The 21616-nt window shown below is 46.1% G+C and overlaps 1 long non-coding RNA gene across 1 annotated transcript in view; it reads right to left on the bottom strand.

Moving 5' to 3' along the window:
- The window catches only part of LOC306670545, a 65212-nt gene extending 43843 nt beyond the window's left edge, over positions 1–21369 (bottom strand). Inside the window, exon 1 of the long non-coding RNA XR_013766441.1 lies at positions 21142–21369. This is a non-coding gene — a long non-coding RNA (uncharacterized lncRNA). The remainder of the gene's footprint in view (positions 1–21141) is intronic.
- Between the last annotated feature and the right edge of the window lie 247 nt (positions 21370–21616).

Here is a 21616-nt window from a genome sequence, read left to right as displayed (position 1 = left end):
TGTACGGCAGGTCATTGGCTTGTTTGGTGGAAATGCCCAGAAGTAGAAGGTTTCAGATCTCATTAGATCATCTCTTGACTCTCCTCTCCTCTGTGGGTCGCCTTTATCCCTGACAACTCTATGGTGCCTCTGACCTGACAGCTGCTCACAGCACAGCTCAGAGGGAGGGAGAGAGGGGCTTTCCCTCCTGCAGTCATCCAGAAACATCCTGGGCCCCACTGACAGGAGCCATCATGAGCTAGTAGCTGAGTTTTACCCATCCAGGACCCAGCTTGGAGCTGGGAATGAAGTCAGCCCCACCCAAGGGAGGAGAGTGTGGATGGAGGACAAGTGAGTGTGGCAGCCATACTCACTGGATGTCACCCTGGAGTCACTGGGGGAGAAGGACTGATAGGAAGCAAGGGTAGATGGAGGCAGGAAGCCAGGTTAAGAGGCTGTTGTTAATGTCCTGAGTGACGAAAGGAACCATCAGTGAGTTTCAAGGTGAAATCCCCAGGACTTGATCACTAGCCAAACTGAACAAGGAGAGTCAGGAGGGATTGAGAAATCCAAGCCTAAAATGAAAAATGGAAGAGAGTCAAATAACTCAGTAATCAAGATAAATAATATTTTAATGTATTTTTAAAATAAAAGTTAATGTCAACATTCAGGATGCATGAAATATTAAGGTTGTAAATAAAGATAGAATGTATGACTAATTTTTTTCTTTTGTCTCAGTCTCCAATAGAGCTCAGCGCAGCACTGAATGCAGGATGACCCCCGGGTTACGAAATTGAGAAAAAGGAAAAATTTAATGGGAGAAGGAATTAGTTTGAGGTAGAGTTGATGGGGTTTATTTCAACTGTGACAGGGATGTTCAGGTCCCTCAAAATGCACTGAGGTCCACCCAACATGAGAATCAAGAAACAATCTCTGGGATTCTATGATGGCGTGGGGGAGAAGAGAATTTTAACCCAGGAGTAAGATCAACAAATGCAGTCTCTCCTCACAATAAATGGTAGCCTTTACTTCGATGTCCCACATAAAATGAAATGTGACAGGGGGATTTCAGGAAAGAGCCCGCTGCACACGGTGCAAACTGTGGATTATACCAGGTCCCCGAACTGGGCTAAAGTCATCAAATCATCACACTCCAGGGCTCCTTGAGCTCCTTCTGGCCAATTTCTCCTCCTCCTGGGTGTCGAGCTCTAGGGTAGGAAATGGCAAAGGAGGAGGGGAGGAGGGGGAGGAGGAGACAGTGAAGGCAATGATGGAGAGGAGGAAGTAAAGGAGGGGATGAGGGGAAGCGACAAAGGCTGGGGGAAGAAAGGAGAGAAAAGAGAGAACAAAAGTGGGAAAAGGAGAAGTGAGAGACTAGCGCTAGGGTCATTGGTTTTCTAAATTATAAACAAATTATTTCATTATAGAATTAAATTCTATTTAGAATATTCTATTCTAGAATTGAAAACCGCTCCCCCTCCTCTATGGCAGGCTGCAGTGGCAGGACTGAAGAGTGACTCTAAACCTTTGCTTGTTCATTTGTTTGTTCCAGTCAGGGAAGAAGCAGCTGGGGGAGACAGGAGTGTCGCCTTCAGAGCACATAGAGTCACACTGCTTAGTTCTCCTGGCTCAGGAAGCTCCAGTCAATAAAAATAGTCTAAGGATTCAAGGCTAACAGAAATAAGAGCTTCCTTTTGAGAGAAGGAGAGGAGGGAGAGAGGGAAGAAAGCAGGAAGGGGGAATGGGAAAAAAAAGGGAAGAGAAAAGAGAGTCCACCAGCCATGATGTTGGTCCACCAGCCATGATGCTCTTGCTTCTGTGAATCTCAAGTTCAGCAAGATTCAGAGCCAGGCGAAGCGAGCTGGGCAAGGACCATTTCTTCTAAGGAAGGTTTCCGTGGCAGGAATGTGGTCACTAGAAGAGGCAGCTTCCCTGTAAATGCAAAGGGTGTTACCATCACCATTGCTGTTGCCCTAGAGTCAGAATCCTCTTGGTGACGTGGCTTCTGCTTTCACCTGAGGGTGCAGCACACCCACTGCTGGGGAGTAGTCGTGGTCCCTTCCGTACCAAGGAGAACTTTTCAGGGAATTAACAGGCCATGGACACAGTCCAGGACTGAGAGTCAGGAAGCCCTGTCACTGACTTATTGGATGACCTTGGACAGATCACCAACCTCTTTCTGGAACTCATTTCTCAAGTCTATAAATTGGGGATTAGAGGGGTGGGAAGCAGGCTTAGATCACTTGTTCTCCACAGACATGGCTCCTCCAGCAGGCCATGTCAGGTTCCCCGAGTGGGGGTCAACCCCAGATTCTGACCACAGTGCAGGAACCTCCAGGCAGGTTCTGATAAGCAGCCCTGACCTGATCCCTACACGTAAATGACCTTTGAATTCCTCTCTGGCCCAGTGACAGCCAGAGATTGTCACTTTAAAAACATCACTGCAAATTACATCAAAGTCTTTTGGGAATGGAACTTTTTTTTTAAATGACATGGAAAAGGAGGGTAGGACAACACATAGATCTAAAAGCTGCTTCAACAAAATAACCCTCATGATGGGAAATGCAATACACATAAATAAACTGACTTGAAAAGGCATTTTTTCCCTTTAATTTCCCCTTAACTTCAACTCCCTAAATATCTTCAGGAAGGGTAAGAGCAGCAGGGAGTGAGGAAAGTCTATCTCCCTAGGGACACAAAAGTGATTCATCATGGAGGTCACAACGGCCCCTGTTTGGGCCTGTTACAGTTCACTAAGCTCCACTAAGCTTAGGTATTAGGGGATCCTTCATTGAAACATTTGTGTTGAAGGAAAAAGGAGGAGGAAGGGAGGCAAAGGAGGAAGGCTCTCTTTCCCCCTTCCCCTTCTGGACTTTCTTTCTTTCTTTTTTCTTTCTTTCTTTCTTTTTTCTTTCTTTCCTTCCTTCTTTCTTTCTTTCTTTTTTCTTTCTTTCTTTCCTTCTTTCTTCCTTCTCTCCCTCTGGAGTTGTCTAGGGCCTAGTCTAAATCCTGGGGCTCAGTTCTGTTTGTCTTCCGTCTCTATTCAAGTTGCGGATGCTGCAGGTCTTCTCTGCCCCATTGCTCAGTGTTTGTTTATGGCAACGAAGTAGAAAATCGCAGTGTCTGTAGTTGTTATTGGTTTGCTGATTGTGTGACCACCTGGTTTGCTGGATTCTGGACAAAGGCAGCAAATCCCCCCTTGAAGGCTAAAGCTGTATACTTTAGGAGGAGGAAGAGGAGAAGGGGAAGTTTGGATGTCTTTTGTTTGTGTCTGTGTGTTGTTTTGTAAAGAATCATTTTAAGTTGAAATTATTTTAATTGGAACAATAAAGCCCTTTGAGTACACTTTTCATAGCACAAGTTTGCACTAGAAGAAGGTCTTCTTTTTGCCATGAAATGCCCTGAAACTGAGGAATTCCTCAATAAACAACTTCATACTTGATTTGCTGTGTATGAAGTTGGATGTGCAGTTTCCAGATGTTTTCCAAAAGGCCCTGTACTCTGAGGTACATGGACTGCTTCGAGACATCCCTCTCTGGTCTGCAGAGACCCCACAGCTGTTTTAGCAGAAAATTATTTTCTTTTAATTTTATAAAATGCCACATTCAACATGTACCTTTCATCCAGAGAGACCCTAAGATGTTCAAAGGATTCGGAATTACCAATCCACCCCCTACCCTCTGGAGTCATACACAGAAAATATTTAACATCTGTACTGCTGTACCACCCAAAAGTTCTAAATTAAAGGAAGATGTGTTTCTTGCACTAAATTATCAAAGGAATTTGCAGAGGAGAGCTCAGTTACCTAGGTTGGGCTGGACATCACTGCAGGAAAACCCTTCTATTTTTCAAAGTGCTAGGGGATGATGGGCCATCACCGGCCAGCCCCTCTCCCTGCAGCCTGCTCTAGAGATGGTGTCACGGGCAATGACTATTTTCAGCAATCATCTGGCTCTGGTATGGTTAGTACTAATACCAATATCTGGCTTCACTAACAGCTTCCTCTACACCAGTCCTTGAGTTATTGGTTAATGTCTATGATTTCATCTAATCCTCACAGTAACTTTATTAAATCGGTATTGTTACTCTCTTCATTTTATAGAAACAAATACATGTAGAAAGCTCAGAGAATATAGGTGCAAAGTCACAGATCACAGAGCTGATCTGTTAGAATTTGAGTTTGGCTTCAGTACACATGCCAACTGTCACTATGTCCCACTTGTTCTGATGCTGCATGGCACTGATCCCTGTCACTCAGCTACAGCACATCTGACCAAGACCTGTTATGTGCAGAGCTGAGGGCCGGGATCAGAGGTGGGGAAGAGAGATGAATAATGAAACCTGCCTGTGCTGAACCCACTGACAGGGTGACCAAGAGTGCCAGTCTGCCTGGACCATCACAGATTGATCACCAAGAGTCTGTATCCAGGTGTGGGAAAAAGGATTCTAGGATGAATCCCAAAATTCTCAGCCTTTGCTGTACACACACCTCCAGCTATTCAACCACACCTCAAATCTAGGTGTTGGACTGGGTAGATGGCTTAGTCAGTAGTTTGATACCCAGAACTGCAAAATAAATAAATAAATAAATAAATAAATAAATAAATAAAATGACCTAGGTGTTATTGGAAAGGTATTTTGCAGATGTAATTAAATTGATAGGGAAGTTAGCTGGGTGGGCCTGGCTTTATTAGAGGAGCCCTTTAAATCTGTATCTACAAATCACAAGCAGAAAAGTCAAGTGTGGTCTGAAGCAGGATTCTAGAGGCTTTGAAAATGGAGTCACATGGCAAGAAATGTGGCCTGTAAGAGCTAAGAGAGGTCTTCAGCTGGGAGCTGACAAGGAAATGGGACCTCTGCCCTCCCTTGCCATTGCATTGGCAAGCTGAACGAGCTTGGAGATGAATTTCCTCAGCTTGGTGGACACTTGTTACAACCTTTGAGATCCTGAGCAGAAAGCTCAGACATGCCATGCCCAGAGAACTGGAAGCAAATGTGGGTGTTGTCCTGAGCTGCTCACTTCGTGGTCACTTGTTAAGCAACAACAGAAATGTAACTCACAAGGAAATCCTCAGTCCCAGGCAAACTGGGACAGTTGGTCGCCTTAGCTGGGTGTAGACCCCTGTGATAGATGTTGCTGAGAAACCCAGCTTTTCTGGAGGAAATGTCCTGCCTTGTAGAGTAGGGTAGGATTTAGATAAGAGGGAAAGGGCTGAAAAGCACTTGAATAGGAGAACTCAGAACTAGAAATTCAGAGCGGCAGGAATGTACAGGGGATGATCGGAAGGTGCCACCAGGCACCGATTGAGATCCAATGCTTAGGGACTGAGGCTCTGTAACTTTGACATTGGAAAAGGTTCTGTGTGAGGATCATAAAGATGGCCACAGGATTGGTAACAGATGGTTTTGGTTTTTGTATGTCATTTTGACATGGATACAGCTTCCCCTCTTCCCAGATGCGATCGCCCTGAAGACAGGGATGCAGCATACTCAGCTGTGCAGACCTGGCACCCAGAATCCAGCACACCACTGCATGCTCAGTAAGTGCTTAAGAAAGGCATGGGTGGCATTTTAATGTGAACAACGTAACCCCCTTCAGGACAAACATGCAGCCCTGTGCTCCAGTGGCTGCCAAGAAGTTGGCAAGGCTGACCCTCCATGCTGTCCCCCTACCTCCTTCAGGATATGGCCTTCAGCTGTGTCCAGGACCCTCCCATGTCCTCCTCAGGGTCTGGGGCTCCCATGTCTGACAACCACTCTCTGTGACTGCTGGATCGCCTTGGGCAAGGAACTTACCTTATGTGCCTTGGTTCACTCCTCAGAAGGGCCCTCTAGGGCAGTTATTGTAAGGTTTAAATGACTCAGTACAACACATCAAGCCCTGCAGAGCGGAGTTCAGTAAGTTTAGTTGTTATTATTATAATCTTTATTTCAAATAGTTGTGAAGATCTCTCTTGCCAACAATTTCAGTTAGGCCCCTCAGAGTCCTCTGCTTGACAAGGCCCTATGCCCAGCTTCCCTCACTATCCTTGTAGAATCCAGTTTGAGCAAGAACCCTGCTAAGCAAGTTCAGTAAAAATTCTCCCACTTTGGGGATCTTATCACCCTGGTCTGCTTTCAGCAATAATCCTACCACATTAGTTTATCCAGAAAACCTCTGATCCTCCATGCAATTTTCTATTTGCTGCCCCTGTTGTGCCTTAGTTATAAATCCCTATTTGTTCCTGTTGGAGTTGGGTTGAATACAGTCTCTTTCACATACTGCACGAGGTCCCATGGCCCACAGGAATAAAGTCTGCCTTATCATTTTTTTCTTTTCTTTTTTCTTTCTTTCCTTTTTTTGGGGGAAGGGGGCGAGTAGCAGGTATTGAACCCAGGGACATTAAGTTACTGAGCCATATCCCCCGTCCTTTTTTATTTTTTTTTTTTTATTTTTTGTTTTGAGACAGAGTCTTGCTAAATTGCTGAGGCTGACTTTGAACTTGGTAATCCTCCTGCCTCAGCCTCCCAAGCCACTGGGATTATAGGTGTGTACCACCACACCCGGTTCTACCTTATCATCTTTAATAAGAGTTTGCATAAATTTTTTCTTTAACAATAGTAAAGTAATATTTGCTGACCAAATTCAGTGGAGAACCTTCCTGTACCCTATCCAAACCTAAGGACATTTTCATTTTACCAGAGATTCTTAAAGCCAAAAAAAGATATCGGGAAACCCAGTAGGAAGACTGCCAAATGGAGATGGGTCAGGCAGAAGGCCTCTCAGGCAGTACCTCCCCAGGATGAATGAGCTAGGCCCCCTGCTCGAGGGGCACTCCTCAAAATGCAGTCAATGGGCCAGGCTTGACCACACCTGGTGGTTCATGGATCCTCCCAGACCTCAGTCCTCTTCCAGACTGCCTGAGTCAGTATCTGCAAGGTCATAAGGTCCCCTGGGAAAGGCACTGATTTAGGTGGGCTCATATCAGCCCTGCCTCTGGGCAACACAACATCTCCCTGACCTTTGCTTACAATTTACTTTAAAAGTTCAGTGATCAAGCCCGTAGAGGAGCCAGACCACAAAACTCTCAGCTGGCAAGAGATAATCTCATTTCTAGGGACAGCTGGCTCTTTACATGTTTGAACAAACTGGCATTATCCAAGAGCTCTAATGGTCTGAAGTCAGGCTTAAAACTCAGCAAAAATAAACTTTCCAGGAAATTTCTGGCACACCCAGTTTCCAAATCCATCATCTCAGGAATGTTACCCAAGCAGCAGTCTTTTTCCCCATGCTGAACTCCATTTCCCGTTCCGGGCAGTTCTTATTCTAGCCTTGAACTGACCATACGCTCACACACACACACACACACAAACATGTACACACACACTGAGAGAGAAAACAGGGAAGCCACACTTAGTGTGGAGGTTTTGATAAGTCTTTGGGAAAGTCCATTATCTCATTCTAACACAACTAGTGTCCAGCTTCTTAATGCAAATATTAGTTTAAAAGAGTATCTTCAATCAGAAAGATATCTGATCTTCATCACCAGGGCTCAAAGAAACACACTTGTAAATGGAAGTTGAACCGCAGTCTATCCTTCATGGGGTGAGCACTGCAATGATCTCCATTTTCTTATTTCTCACATGAGCAGAATGCCGGAATCTTCCTTGGAGACCAAAACTCACATCAGCACATCTTTCAGGCCATTCACAAATATGCATGAATGGACTACTGTGTGACGGCCACTCTGGGGAATACAATAAGGCACAATCCCTTCATCACAGGAAGCTTGCCACCCAGAATGGACATCTTCTGTTTGCCCCTGCAGATGCACATCTGCAGATGTTTCTGTAACATATCAGTCAGTCACAGCTGTCTTTTGTCGTATAGTAAATCATTCCACTTAGAGCCACATATGACAGTGATTATCTGAGTATCTATCATGGTATCTGTGAGACAGGAATTCAGGAAGGGCTCCACTGGGCAATTCTGGCCCTGGTCTCTCTTGTAGTAGCAGTCAGGGGGGTGCTGAAGTCACTGAGAGTTGGTCATAAATCCGTCTCTTCAGGTAGCCACAGGGCTTCTCCACGTGGTCGCACTCAGGGTCTGGCTTCAGCTTCCTCGTAGCACAGCAGTCACCAGGAAGTCAGGCTGTTTACATGACAGCCCCAGGCTCCAAAGGCAAGTGTTCCCAAAGAATGAGGCAGAAGCACTATCATCTTTTATGACTAGTCAGAAGTCACAGGGTCATTTCTTCTTGAGGGTGAACTGTCAAAGTCACATTGTAAGAAGATACGGACCGGGAGATACTATCGGAACCACTTTTGGAAAATGTAATCTGCAGTAGAATTCCTTTAGAAAACAGATGTCCCATCTGAACTAGGATAATTCAAGGAAGACTTAACAAAGGCCCTGGCTATGCAGACACAGGCAGGGTGTAGGAAACAAGTGATCAGTGTGGTATCATGAGGCTGCTGGTAAAGAACTGTCACCGCCCTGTTCAGAAGGAACAAGATAAGGCTGAGGTTACAGGCCCTCCAAAGGAGACAGGAGGTCAGGGAGGACCCCACTGAGAGCAGCTACTGACAGGAATTCATGCCCTGACTGCTCTCTCCCCCTCCCAACCAGGGCTCCCTGATGTCTGAACCAACAGGAAATCCAAAGGCCTGAGTTCTGGTTGACCAGTCTCTGGAGAAGAAAGCAGAGTGGGGAACAATGGAGAGGCCCCAAAAGATACTCAACCCAATAAGTATCCACAGTATGAGAAAGATTGTAATCTAAAACGAGTAGAGAAGTCAGAGACAGAGTATATTGTGAGATTCTGAGCTATCCCAAAAATGCAGATGTGGAGTGGGGAAGGAATTACATCACCATGGGTCCACTGGATGTCTGGGATCCGCTCTATCTTAGGATGTATGAGTAGCATTCACAGACTGGGGGAATGGGAGTTTTCCATGTGGACAACCCAGAGAGAGACGAGACAACGTCTTCAGGAGCTGGCAGGAGGTACTGATGCTCCCACAGCAAGGGCAGCTAATGTGGCTCCTTGACACCAACAATGTGGTGATGGAAGAAAGACTTGCTGAGATGGAGATGGAGTAGCTGCCAGTGCCAATCAGTGCCCACCAGAGCAGGACCTGTAAGATTCCCAGAGACGGGTCCCTCCAGTTATTCTCTTTTTATTCAATCTGGAGAATCTGCATCTAATCTGGGAGTAAGGACGTCTGGTTTCACATCTGTTTCCAAATAATCTATTATTTATTACCTCAAACGTAAACTCAAAAGTCCAAGTTCTTATAACTTCATATCCTTGACTTTTAAAACTCAAAAGCCAAGATCTATCTTAATAATCATTCTCTGTGTTCCGTATTTCCTTATGTCCCTTACTTGAGGCATGTGGCGTGGAACTTGGCCCTACTGGTTTGGGCGGGGGTGGGCAAGGAAGATCACAACCATGTGGCCATGGTGGATGGAGGACTGTTGAGTGGAGAAGATTCATCTTATCGCGATTCAAATCAAGAGGCATAAGAACCCATAAGATTGCTGTGGAGGGTGACCAAGAAAGATTTCATCTGATTCTTTGAGGACAGGATAGGCTTTCAAGAGGAAAAATTTAAAGAATCATTCTGTGCAGACAGAAAAGAACGAGTATATTCAAGAAAAGATACAGTTTAATTTGTAAGGAGCATAGGGGTGTTTGTATGGAGCTAAAAATGATTCTAGAAGAGCAGAGTGAGGCCAGGCATGAAAGACCTTGGGAAAAGTCTCACTAAGCGTTAAAATCCCACTGAAGGTTATACAATACCAGTAATGCATTCAGTCTGAGCTGAGTGCCTCAGAAGGATCAATGGGGTGACAGCATATAGGACAGAGACTGATTAGGGTAGTGGACATGCATCTAGGCATAAACCCACCAGAGTGCCCTATACCTGCTTCATCACCATCTGGCTAGCCAGTCCACCTGCTGAGCTGTCATGCCTTCCTGATCCAGACCTGTGTTTCAACTCCCTGGCCCATGTCCACCTGCATGTCCCAAGAGCTCCTTAATTCAGGATGCCCCAAGAGGAATGCACCATTCCTTCTCCTCCAGCTTGAATCCTGCCATGTCTCTGCCTCCATGCTCACCTGGATGTCTTCTAGCTGCCCGGACAGAAATCTCATGTTCCTGGACTTCCCCTGCCCAGTTCCTCCTCCCCAACAAAATAATGGTCCCCTCCACCTTCTCCATGCTCATCACAGCCAGATCCTTTAGAATCTCCCTTTTATATGTACTGAATCCCCCCTCTTCTTGTCACCACTCTGGAGCTACCCAAGGTCAAACTATCAGAACCTCTCCTGCAGAGACTCCCCGAGCCTGGCAAGGGGTCTCCCTGCTGCCAGCTCACTGCTGCTCCCGATTGTTCACAGCTCCACCAAACATTAAACAGATCATGTCTAAACACTAAATCTGATCATGATGTTTCTCCTCTAGAGATTTCTCTGGCCATCTGTGGCCTAGAGAATCAAGAGAAAACTCTTTCATTTGGCATTTAAGACCCTCAAAAGCCTACCGTTGTGACTCTTCCAGCCTTGTGCCCCTGCAACACTGCACAGGAGTAAATCCTTTGGCTCCCTGTACTCGGATGCAACACCCTTCCTGGAAGCGGGAATGTGATGGGAATAGGTCCCCAGGCCCGTTGTTTGGACTAGAGAGGAAAGGCCTGGGGTGAAAGGACATCCTGGATGTGTGCCTGTTGGGGGAAGGACAGCAGGGAAGGACGAATGAGAAGGTATCAGTTAGTTTTTCACGATATTGTCTGCCACCCAATCAAATAAAGAAGCATATGCTACAAAGAAATGTTTGAATTGCTGCATATTTAAAGGTTGAAAAATAAAATAAAAATAAAAAGCCTCAAAGAAACTACAGATTTGGGGAAGATCTTGTTCTCTGAGGAAAGCCAGATGAGCCTCCAAGTGGGGCTTTTTCTGGGTTCCTCCTGTGATCCAGAACAAAAGATTCACTTTTTTTCTCCCTTTTTCTCTTTGCTGAAGCTTCCAGAAGAATTGGGAGGCCAGTGGCATCAACAAGCCTTCTTAACCACTCTTCAGGGACAGAGTGCTTACAGGGAGGTGGCCTCGAGGCCCAGTGCAGTCTGCAAACCATACTAATCAAATTTCTTTTTTTATCTGACCCTCTGGCTGTAGTAAACATACATGATCTTAGTGGACCTCATAGTGTCCTGTTAGCAGCACCAGAGTCAGGAGACCTGGTTCCCAGCCCAGGTGTGTCTCTAACTGTGTCCCTTGCTGTGTGACCTTGGGACATCTTGGTCCTTTTCCAAGACTCAACTTCCTGCGATATAAACAAAAGACTAGGCCCACCTGCACAGGTCCCTTTATACTCAGGTCTCCCTTTCTTAATTTCAGATCTGTAACAATATTATCCCTCTTGTATTTATCTACCTCTGAATTTTACTTTTTGAATTTAGTCAACATCTTCCCTTTGTTTATTTTTTCTCTGCATTCTATCTACTCAGCCAAGCAAGGCATGACACTTGTCCAGTCTTTTTCCAGACTCTTGACTTGGGTTTACAGAGTGTGTTCTGCCCACTGAATCTGTTCAGGACTTGAACCTCTTTGGCTAGGACTCAGCAAACCTTGGAAACCACATTGTCTAGGACCCTTTCCAGGCCTGAAGGAGAAGATACTTTGGGACTCATGCATGAAATATCATGCTAAATGCAACCAAAAAAAAAAAAAAAATGTAGCATCCTTCAACAGTGGTTCCCATTTATGTGATCCTATTTATGGAATTTTTTTTCAAAAGGAAAATGAACTCAAAGGTGGTGTAAGGCTACCTCCCATCAAAAAAAAAAATAAAAAACTGATCAAACTAAGACCGTGACACTCCTTCTGATAGGAAGGAAATCCCTCTGTCTCAGTGGTCTTGGCACAGTCTTGACATTTTGGTCCCTTTTCAGAATATTTTTGGACCCTTTAAAGTCAATAGACTTCACAATAAGAACCTTGATGTATAATCTTACCAAAGATGAAGATATTTATTCCTCAAAGACAAAACATTGGGATGGATGACTGAGCTTTCCACTGAAGAAATGTCTTGACATCGCTGTGGCTCAGATGGAGTGAGAGCCACTGGACTCCAACATCCCTGGCACTTCTGAACACATAGCCAGGTGGACACAGACAGCTCCTCCCCATTAATCTGCAAAGCTACTTCTTTTATTATGATGTTGTCAAAGATCAAGGTAACCAGGAAGACACCAGCTGAATCTAAAAGAAATCAGAGAGCTAACACAAACTGAAAACACCCAGCACAGTGGTGACCTGCTATCCTTTGAGGTTTACACCAACTTCAGATGACAAGGAAAAGGACCCCAGAATAAAGTGTTCAGACAGGTTTAAAATCTTTTTCTCCCATAAAGTCTCTTCCAAGAATAGGAGAATTCAATTTCATTCTTTGAAGTCACCTCTTAATCATCTGCCTTTCACATCTTTACTCGACAGGTGACATTTGCTGAGCATCTGTTATGTGCCAGTCGCTGGTAGGATAGCAACCCTGACCTTGAAGGTCTCATGGTCTAATCAGAGAAAACTATACTTGAAGAATGGCTAGTAATGAGATGAGTGACCAAAAACAAACACACACACTCACACACACACACATACACACAGGGAAAGTGAATTCACTCCTATGAGAAATCAGGAAAGAGAATGGTTTGGTGTTCTCCATCAACCACAGCCTGTCGATGCCAACAGGAACTATACAGATGACCAGTTCTAACCCCCACATCTCACACATGGGAGGCAGAAGGGAAGAGGTCACACAGTTTTAAAGGTTGGGCTAATATATAATAAATTATTTCTCTTTTCCTGATTGATGACTTCTTGTATGTCTCTCAAATCACTTCTGAAAGTAGATAGAATAGAAATCACACAACCAAAATATCTTTTCTAACTAGAAATCTACTACATATAGCTCATCGATACTTTTTAAGAAAGATGATTTTTTTTTAAGAAAGAAATAGATTTATTTTCATGTACAAAGTGGTCAGCCCACAGGACCACATACAACAGGTGCACAGAGTCCTGGAAAAATGCATCTCTCTACAGCTCCAAGATGATTATTCTTTTAAGATTATTATAACCAATTCACTTCCATTTGTCTTGTCCAAATACCTGAGTTGCTCCTGAGTCCAGCATTCCTACCACTATTGCTATCTATTATGATCCTTCATAAAAAAGTCATTATTCTTGATGTTTTGCCTCCAATTGCACATCACGTTGGAGTTTGTGTTTACTTAAGTAGTTTGATAGTAAGTAGGAGGAGGTCTGAACAGACCTGAGCACATGAAGACAATGCCAGGGAACAAGACCTACAGAGCCAGGCAGAAGGAGCTGGGGAGCCTGGGACTGCTCTTGTGGAACAAGATATCCAGGGGAGGCTAGGGAAAGGATTTCGAGTACATGGAGTCTAGTGGACAGGAAGGGAGTAGCTCAGTAAACACATATTGAATAACTCCTGTGTGCAGGGAACCATGCCAAGCAATCCAAAAATGAAAAAATCAAGGTACCCCCTTCATGTCTGGATTTCCATACAAACCCCTCTTGCCCCAGGGAATGGAAGGTGTGAGTGAGCAGAAACTACAGGGCACAGTGAGTGAACCAAACTCCTGTTGTGTGACCTCGGCTTCTCCAGGGGGTCTGGAATTGCACTGCTTGCAACAGGGAGGAAGGAAGGAGGCAAAGTTGCTCACACATTGCTGGGCCACCTCTCCACCTTCCAGAAGGTGACCTGGGAGCATTCAGGCAGAGGTGTGAGTCATCTGGGATGGGAATGTGTTTTAGTCAGCTTCTTTGCTGCTGTGACTAAATGATCTGACCAGCACAATTATAGAGGAGGAAAAGTTTATTTGATGTCTCACGGCTTCAGAGGTCTTAGTCCATAGAAGGCCGGCTCCATTCCTCGAGGCTCCAGTTGAGGCAGAACATCGTGGTAGAAGAGTGTGGCAGAGGGAAGCAGTTGACATCATCAGGAAGCAGAGAAAGAGTCTCCACTCTCCGGATACAAAATATGTACCCCAAAGTCATGTCCCAATTCCAATCTCCTCCAACCACACCCTACCACTTCAGTTACCACTCAATTAATCCTATCAGGCGGATTAAATCCCTGACTGGGTTAAGACTCTCACAACCCAATCATGTCTCCTCTGAACCTTCCTGCGTTGTCTCACACATGAGCTCTTGGGGGACACCTTACATCCAAACTATAACAGGATGGTAGAACTGAGCCCATTCCCTTGAATACCTCACAGGCTGAACTCTTGGGCACTACTTCATTTAAAAGCCCTTACATGGATTCTCATGAGTGAATTTCTATTCACTTTATAGACAATGGAATTTTAATGTTTACCTTGGCTGAGAGAGGCCGAAAGGACCATTTGAGTGATATTGAAAAGTTGGGGCTGAGTGTTACTGGAAGTACAGAGGAGTAGGCAGGGAGAGTTCTGAGAAGGGTCACAAGGCTGGGACAGGGAGCGAAGGGAACCAGGTGGGGCCAGCTGCAGAGGTGGCAGAGAAAGGAGCTAATCCCTTCACATACAAGAAGGGTAAGAGGAAATTCCTACAGAATTCTCAAATCAAAATTAAAGGGTAACCGGAAGAACAGGGAATGTAAGTGCTGGAGGAGCAGAAATTTCACAAAGCAACAACATTAGAGAGCAACTTGGGAAAGGAGGGAGATGCAGGCAGCTAGTTGAATTGGCATTAGCCCAGCATTGGAGCAGAAGTTGGAGCTTCAGGCACACTGCTGGTGTTCCATGCATCTGGACAGCAGGTTCTCTGGCTAACTTAAAATAGCCCCGGCCCTCTTGCCCAACTAACCACAAACTCTTGGCACTCAGCCTCTGACCTCCATGTGCTGGCCCTTCCCACCCTTCCAGACGCTTCGCTCACTGCTCCCACCTGGCCCCGAAGCTCCATCGGGATCCTTTCCTGCAGATCTGTTCCTGTCCCTTCAGGCGCATCTCAGGTGCCATCCCCTCCAGGAGGCCTTTCCTGACCCTCTCTACAGGGTCCTGCTTTCTCCTAGAACCCCCATGGCACATTATGACACTTTGATTTCCTTCTACATTCCAACAATTAGTGCACTGGTCTGAGCTCCTGTCCCGCCCCTCATTCTCATATCTCATATCCTCAGGGACATGGGGCACAGTGGTGCACACCTGTAATCCCAGTGGCTTGGGAGGCTGAGGCAGGAGGATCTCAAGTTCAAAGCCAGCCTCAGCAACTTAACAAGGTTCTAAGCAACCCAGTGAGACTCTGTCTCTAAATAAAATACAAAAAAGGGCTAGGGATATGGCTCAGTGGTAAGCGCCCCTGGGTTCAATCCATTAAAAAAAAAAAAAAAAAAAGAACTTCAGGGATAGAAACCCAGTCTCTTTCTTCTGTGTATCACAGCACCACAGCAAGAAGCAGTGTGCAATGGGACACAGTTTTTGTTTCCTTTAGAGATCATGAGCTGGGCTCTGGGGTGAGACACCTCAGACTCTAGCACCTGCCTTGCCACTAGCCAGGTGACCTGGGGTAATTTAGCTCATGTCTGCATCTTGATTTTCTCATCTGTAAGATGTTGCAACAGCACCTACTTGAGAGGGACTTTGTGATATCTATACCAAGCCTCAGCGTGCTGTTTGGACCCATCGTTAATGCTCAGCATCAGCTACAATGAGGAATATGGCATGTTAGTGGCATAATCTTTTGATTTCCAAGAGTGCTCTGATTCATAAGTGCCACGTTTCTACCTGGAAATTCTAATTTTCTTTTAAGCATGCATTTGTACCTAGTAGCTCCATAGCATTTCAATGCTATCAGATATCCAGCTGCATCTAGCCAGGAATGGCTAGGAGGGGAGCTAGCAAGCTCTTTGTTAACAAGAAATCAAATTAACCAACCAAAGAGATGCTCCTCCAAGTGATTTACAATCCACCCACCAACGATGGGAGCCCATAGAAGCTGAGTCGTGAAGAGCCCATGAAGATGAGCCAGACAAAATCCCTGCTCTCGCGTTCATCACAGCCTCCTGGGGGAATGCAGTGAACGCAGGTATGGCTTCCAGGAGGGGCTTCCAGAGTCCAGAGAGGGAAGTGGCTGCTCTGTGCATGGTGAGGAAAGGGTGGGGAGCAGGAACTACACCAGCTTCACAGAGTGGGGGACAGTCCAGCTGGACCCTGACAGGCAGCAGGAAGAAGTATGTCAGAAAGAGGAAATAGAAGCTACTCCAGGAACAAGGAGCAGCAGGTGCAAAGGGACAGTCCTGATAGGCCACATTCGGCAAAGGTCAGTGAGTCCAAAAGTCACTATGAATCAACCCACATTCTTCTATGGTTGAAATGGACTTTAAAAATAGAAACATGTTCACAAATTAGTGATGAATTCCAGAAGAGATCATCTTACTGGTAAACTAAATGTCTATTTTTCTGAACTGTATTTCTGATTCTGAAAACCAGCACCTTCAAGTCCGGAGTGGTGGCACATCCTTAGAATCCCAGTGACTCGGGAAGCTGAGGCAGGAGGATCACAAATTGGAGGTTAGCCTCAGCAACTTAGCAAGACCCTGCCTCAAAATAAAAATAAAATGATCTGAGGATGTAGCTCAGTGGTAAAGCGCCCCTGGTTCAGTCTTCAGTACTAAAAAAGAGAGTGAAAGAAAGGGAAGGAAGGGAAAGGGAAGGGGTGCCTTCATAAAGTGCACATGGGCCCCAGAAATAAAACACAAGGCATCCAGGATCAGAAACCCATGCTAGCCCATACAAGAGGCAACCTCATCATATTCTCTGAACTACCCCAACAAGTGGAGTGATTCCACTCCTTAAAGTCAGTGGAGAGGTAATTGAGGGCTTCTAAGATAACGTGGACAGGCCCAGAGCCCATTATATCCTTTCGTTTGTTCTATCAGATATTCTCAGAGGATGGCGGAATGCAAATGCAGCCAGATGTCTCTTCATAAGAGTGTAAGGGGAGGAGGAACTATTGATCATAACCGTGCTGGGAGACTGTTCAGCAAAATGCAGGGACCTGAGGCCAGAAAATTCATCTCCAGTGCAAACAGGCAGAGAAGAGGTATAATGGATTGAGTGAGACAAAGGTCTGGGTCCAGAAAACCCACACACACACACACACACACACACACACGCATGCACACGTTAAATTAGATTTAAGTCCATCCTATGAGGTAGGAACTATCATCTTACTGAGATTACTGAGATGAAGTCAAGGTGGTATTACACAATACGGTATCCATGAAGCGTGATCACTTGGGATCAATTACTGAGGAGACTTTTGCATGTCCAGAATTCATGATCTGAGCAGAAGCTTCTCTTAAGAGGCAACATGCTGTGTTGTTATCAGGACTGTTTGTTTTCCTTTTGAAATCAGAGCCTGGGTGGGGCTGGGGACTCAGAGTTACAGGTTGCTATGGAGAGATGGGACAGGAGTGAGTCCTAAGTCCAGCGGTCCTGTTGACCATCCAGTCCTTTGGGTTAGTTACTCAACCCAATACCCTCTCTGCAATAGCTTTAAATAAATGTGTTAAAAAGAAAGAGAAGCAGGCTGTGTCATTGTGAACTTGAATGAATCACTTCTCCTTTCTAGAACTCAGGGAAAGGGGATTAGGATGGGTGGGAATCAGGGATTAAGCAAACCCTGAGATTCTTAAAATTTCCTGATTTCACTGATTCCCAAACTTCCTCCCATTTTGGTTTGGGGATGACTGTGGGGCGGGGGAGTAGTGGCTCCTTGAATTCTGTAGAGAGGACCATAACGATTTGGAGGTAGGGGTGGCAGTTAACCCAGGCAGGAATCAAGGACTGCTGTGTGAACACTGCTTCCTGATTTTCAAAGCCAGAGCGGTCATACATTTTAAATTTCTATTATAGACAATCTGCTGAAGTTTGGATCTTAAGCGTCCTCCAAAGTTCCTTGTGGTAAAGCTTGGGTCCCAGCCTGGAGCGATTGCGAGGTGGGGCCTGGTTGAAGGTCTTCAAGTCAAGGAGGGCATACCCTTGAAGGGACTGTGAGACCCCAGCCCCTTCCTCTTTTTCTCTTTTGCTCCCTGGCCATGAGGTGAATAGTTTTGCTCTGCTACACTCTTTTCACCATAAGGTGCGGCCTTGCCACAGGTCCAAAAGTAACAGGGCAAATTGATCATGGACCCCAAACTCCCAAACTATGATTTACTAGCACCTTTTCTCCTTGTAAGTTGATTTTCTCAGGTATTTGTTACAGTGATAGAAGATTAACAGTATTCTAGAGCAGAAAAAGCACAAGACAAAATGAAAGTCCTAGATTTGAGTCTAGTCACTAAAATTACTCCCTGAGACTGTGACCAGGACACATTCCCATTTCAGGGCATCAGTTCACTTGGGGTATAATGAATATGATGGACAAATTCCGAGGAAGTCCCTATGTCCATGCCTCTGGGTATCGATGCCCTTGTGGGATTCCCCTCCCCTCAAGTATGGGCAAGTTCTGTGACTTGTTTCTAACTGACAGAATATGGCAAATGCAATAAGATGTCACCCTCATGATCATTTTACATGAGGCTGTGACAATCTTACTGGCAAACTCTCTCTGTTGACTGTTCCCTTGCTGGCTTTGCTAGAGTCAGTTGCCATTCGAGAAGTCCACAGGAAAAGGAATGACCGTGGCCTCTGGCTGAGGCAGAATGGAATCCTGTCAACAACCACATGAACTTGGAAGTGGATCCTTCCCCATTCAAGTTTCAGATGAACCTCCAGCCTGGGCCCACACCTGGATTATAGCCACATTAATTGTAGGGTAAGAGACCACAAAACAGGGGACCCAGTTAAACTGTGCCTGAACTCCTAACCTACAAAACTGTAAGGATGCATTACTTTAAGCCACCAAGTTTGTGGTCATTGTTATGCAGCAATAGCTAATTAAGACAATACAGCAGCTAGAACCTTCCATACCTGACATCCTGCGAGCATGACAATGACATCCTCATGCTACCACAGAATTAAGACAGACAAAAACTTATAAGTTGCTGTCACTGTGCTGAGTTGAGACTCATGTATCTTTCTAGAACTCCTAGGGTACTGGTTCTACATGTAGATTTAATTAGACCTCTTTTTCAGGTTCCATGCTGCTGACTGCAAACACCATATTTACGTAATACTGGTCCTGTATTACGCTGAACTTAGACATCAACCTGAAATGAAATGCCTCCAACAGGAAACAGTGTTTCTCTGAGATATTCTGAGGATGTGAAGCAAAAGGCTTTGGTATGATTATTTGATATTCTTGGTTCTGAGAGAAAGGTTAATGTAGAAAACTTTGTGAAAATGAATTCAGCCTGAGAAAGAATTAGTCCAGCAAGAGGTCCCTATTTCTGCACTACAAAACATGTCCTGTTATAACCAGGATATTAATAGCAGATAGGGATACTGGGCTTCTAGCTGGGCCTGGTAGCCACTTGCCTGTAATCCCAGTGACTCAGGAGCCTGAAGCAGGAAGATTGCAAGTTCAAGGCCGGCCTGACAATTTAGAGGGATACTGTCTCAAAATAAAAAGGGTTGGGGATATAGCTCAATGGTAGAGTGTCCCTGGGTTCAATCCCAAGTACTACCCCATACCCCACCCCCTGCAACGCACATACACAAGAAATTCTTTTTTTTTACTTAGAGATTTGCTTCCACAGAGCATAAAAGCCTTAGCAAGCTGCATGTTAACACATCTTGTTTTATGCAAGTCTGGACACCTGACTTCCCCTACAAATAAAACCAACATTGTGGACTGCCTCACTTTGAACAGGAAAGGAAGGGGACCCAAGTTTGGACTGCTTCTGGAGTGGTGGCTGCTGGAACATCCCAGAGGGGTGCTGAGAAAATTCCACACCACACCTGCATGCATCTCCGTAAGTGAGGGGGCTGAGGCCTGGGGCTGAGAAAGTGAATGCTTCTCCCTGCCTGGGTTTCCAGACCGGCGAGGGAGCTGGAGGATCTGGAGCACTGGAGAGGTGCTGAGGCCACAGCAGACTTGGGAGCAAAAAGTAACAGGAGGAGATCCGAATAGTCAAAAGTCAGTGCAGGGCTGGAGGGAAAGGGGATGCTCAGTGTTTGCGTGCATGATTGAATGAATGAATGAATGAATGAATGAATGAATGAATGAATGAGGTCCTAATTCCTGCCAGAGAATCTAGCAGCATCATTTCCTAGGGTTTCTCCCTAGCACTTCTGGTTTGTCCCCGAAGGAGGAACAAGATCCGACACCTCCCTGAAAGCAATTTACAAACACACAAGTAGGGAAGGCTTTTGAAACGACAAAATATAATCCCATAAGTAAAGGAAGGGGGCTTCCTCGGTTCGGTGAGCCTGGGGGAATTTGAGGCTCTTCACAGGGAAGGGAATTCCCTGATGACCCCTGAAAAACCCCAGCAAAAGGCTGAATTAGGCAAGGGGTTAATTGACATTTCTTGAATTGATTTAAGCTATAAAAGTCTCCTGCCGCTCGTGGCCCCAGCGGAGGACCCTGGCGTCCCAGGTCGAAGAGGGAGCGCGGCGTCCCTGATCCTCCTCCTCTGGCCTTGGCCGGGCGGCCGCGCGGGAGCGTGGCGGAGCGGGGCAGCCCGCCGGCTGGGGGCGGGCGATTCCCGCCCCGCGCCGCCCCCGGCCCCGGCGGAGCCCGGCCCGGCCTTTGTGGCGCGGCGGGCGCGGTCGCCTTTGTGCCTCCGGGGCCCGCACGCCCCGCCGCGCGGCCGCCTTCTGCAGGGATCACCCCCGCCGCGGCGCCATACCTGGCCCTTTGTCACCAGCTGCCAAAGAATTCAGAAAATCAAATTTATTTCCCGATTACTGCCGGAGCGCCCCTTTGTGCCGAGAGGTCTCTTTAACTGTTGAAATTCCAGCAGACATTGTGAAGGCCTTTATGGCGCAAAATAAAAGCCGCCCGGCTTCTCGCCCCGGGTCCCGCCGCCCCCGCAGCCCCTCTGACTCCCGGTCCCTGTGGGAACCCGGCAGGAGCCAGCCGGCCCCAGCCCGTGGGGCTCAAGCGCCTTCCTGCTGCCTGCTGAAGGGGTGAACCCACAGGCATCTTGGGTCCAGGAGGATCTCTTTCCCTTTTGAACCCCTGGGAATGAACGCATGAATGACAACTCCGCGTCTTACCAGCCCAGCACTGTCCCCGACTCGCCCGGGCAAGTCCAATTTCTTTCTGAGTGTGCAGCGCTGCCAGCTCCTCTCTCGCCCGAGTGCCAGGCTGATCTGAAAACGCCTCTCCCGTTGTGGATTCCCAGGTTATAGACGCGTCTTCAGCACCTGCGGATGGAAAGACGTTGCCATTACTTTTCTCCATTGCGTTGACATTTCCTGAAATGAATACAAAACGTCCCCTTGCAGAGTTTGCACTCCCCTTTGCTTTCGCTCCCCTCTTCCTTTCTTTCCTTGTCTCTTTTCTTTTTCTGTAATTATACAGAAACATAAATGTTCTTTTAAATTTTTAAAGAAAACCTACAACAGGCAAGCTGGAGAGGGCAAGCGCTCCCAGCACATACCACTCTACTTCTATCTGCTTGCCAAGACAGGGAGGTGTCCACATCGGTCTAGCAAAACTCTGGTGTGAAAAGTTACAAAGAGGATCATC

This window comes from Sciurus vulgaris, assembly GCF_902686455.1.
Source record: "Sciurus vulgaris genome assembly, chromosome: 10".
Lineage (NCBI taxonomy): Eukaryota > Metazoa > Chordata > Mammalia > Rodentia > Sciuridae > Sciurus > Sciurus vulgaris.
The sequence above is the reverse complement of the archived record's forward strand: the minus strand, read 5'-3'. Positions and strand labels throughout refer to the sequence as shown.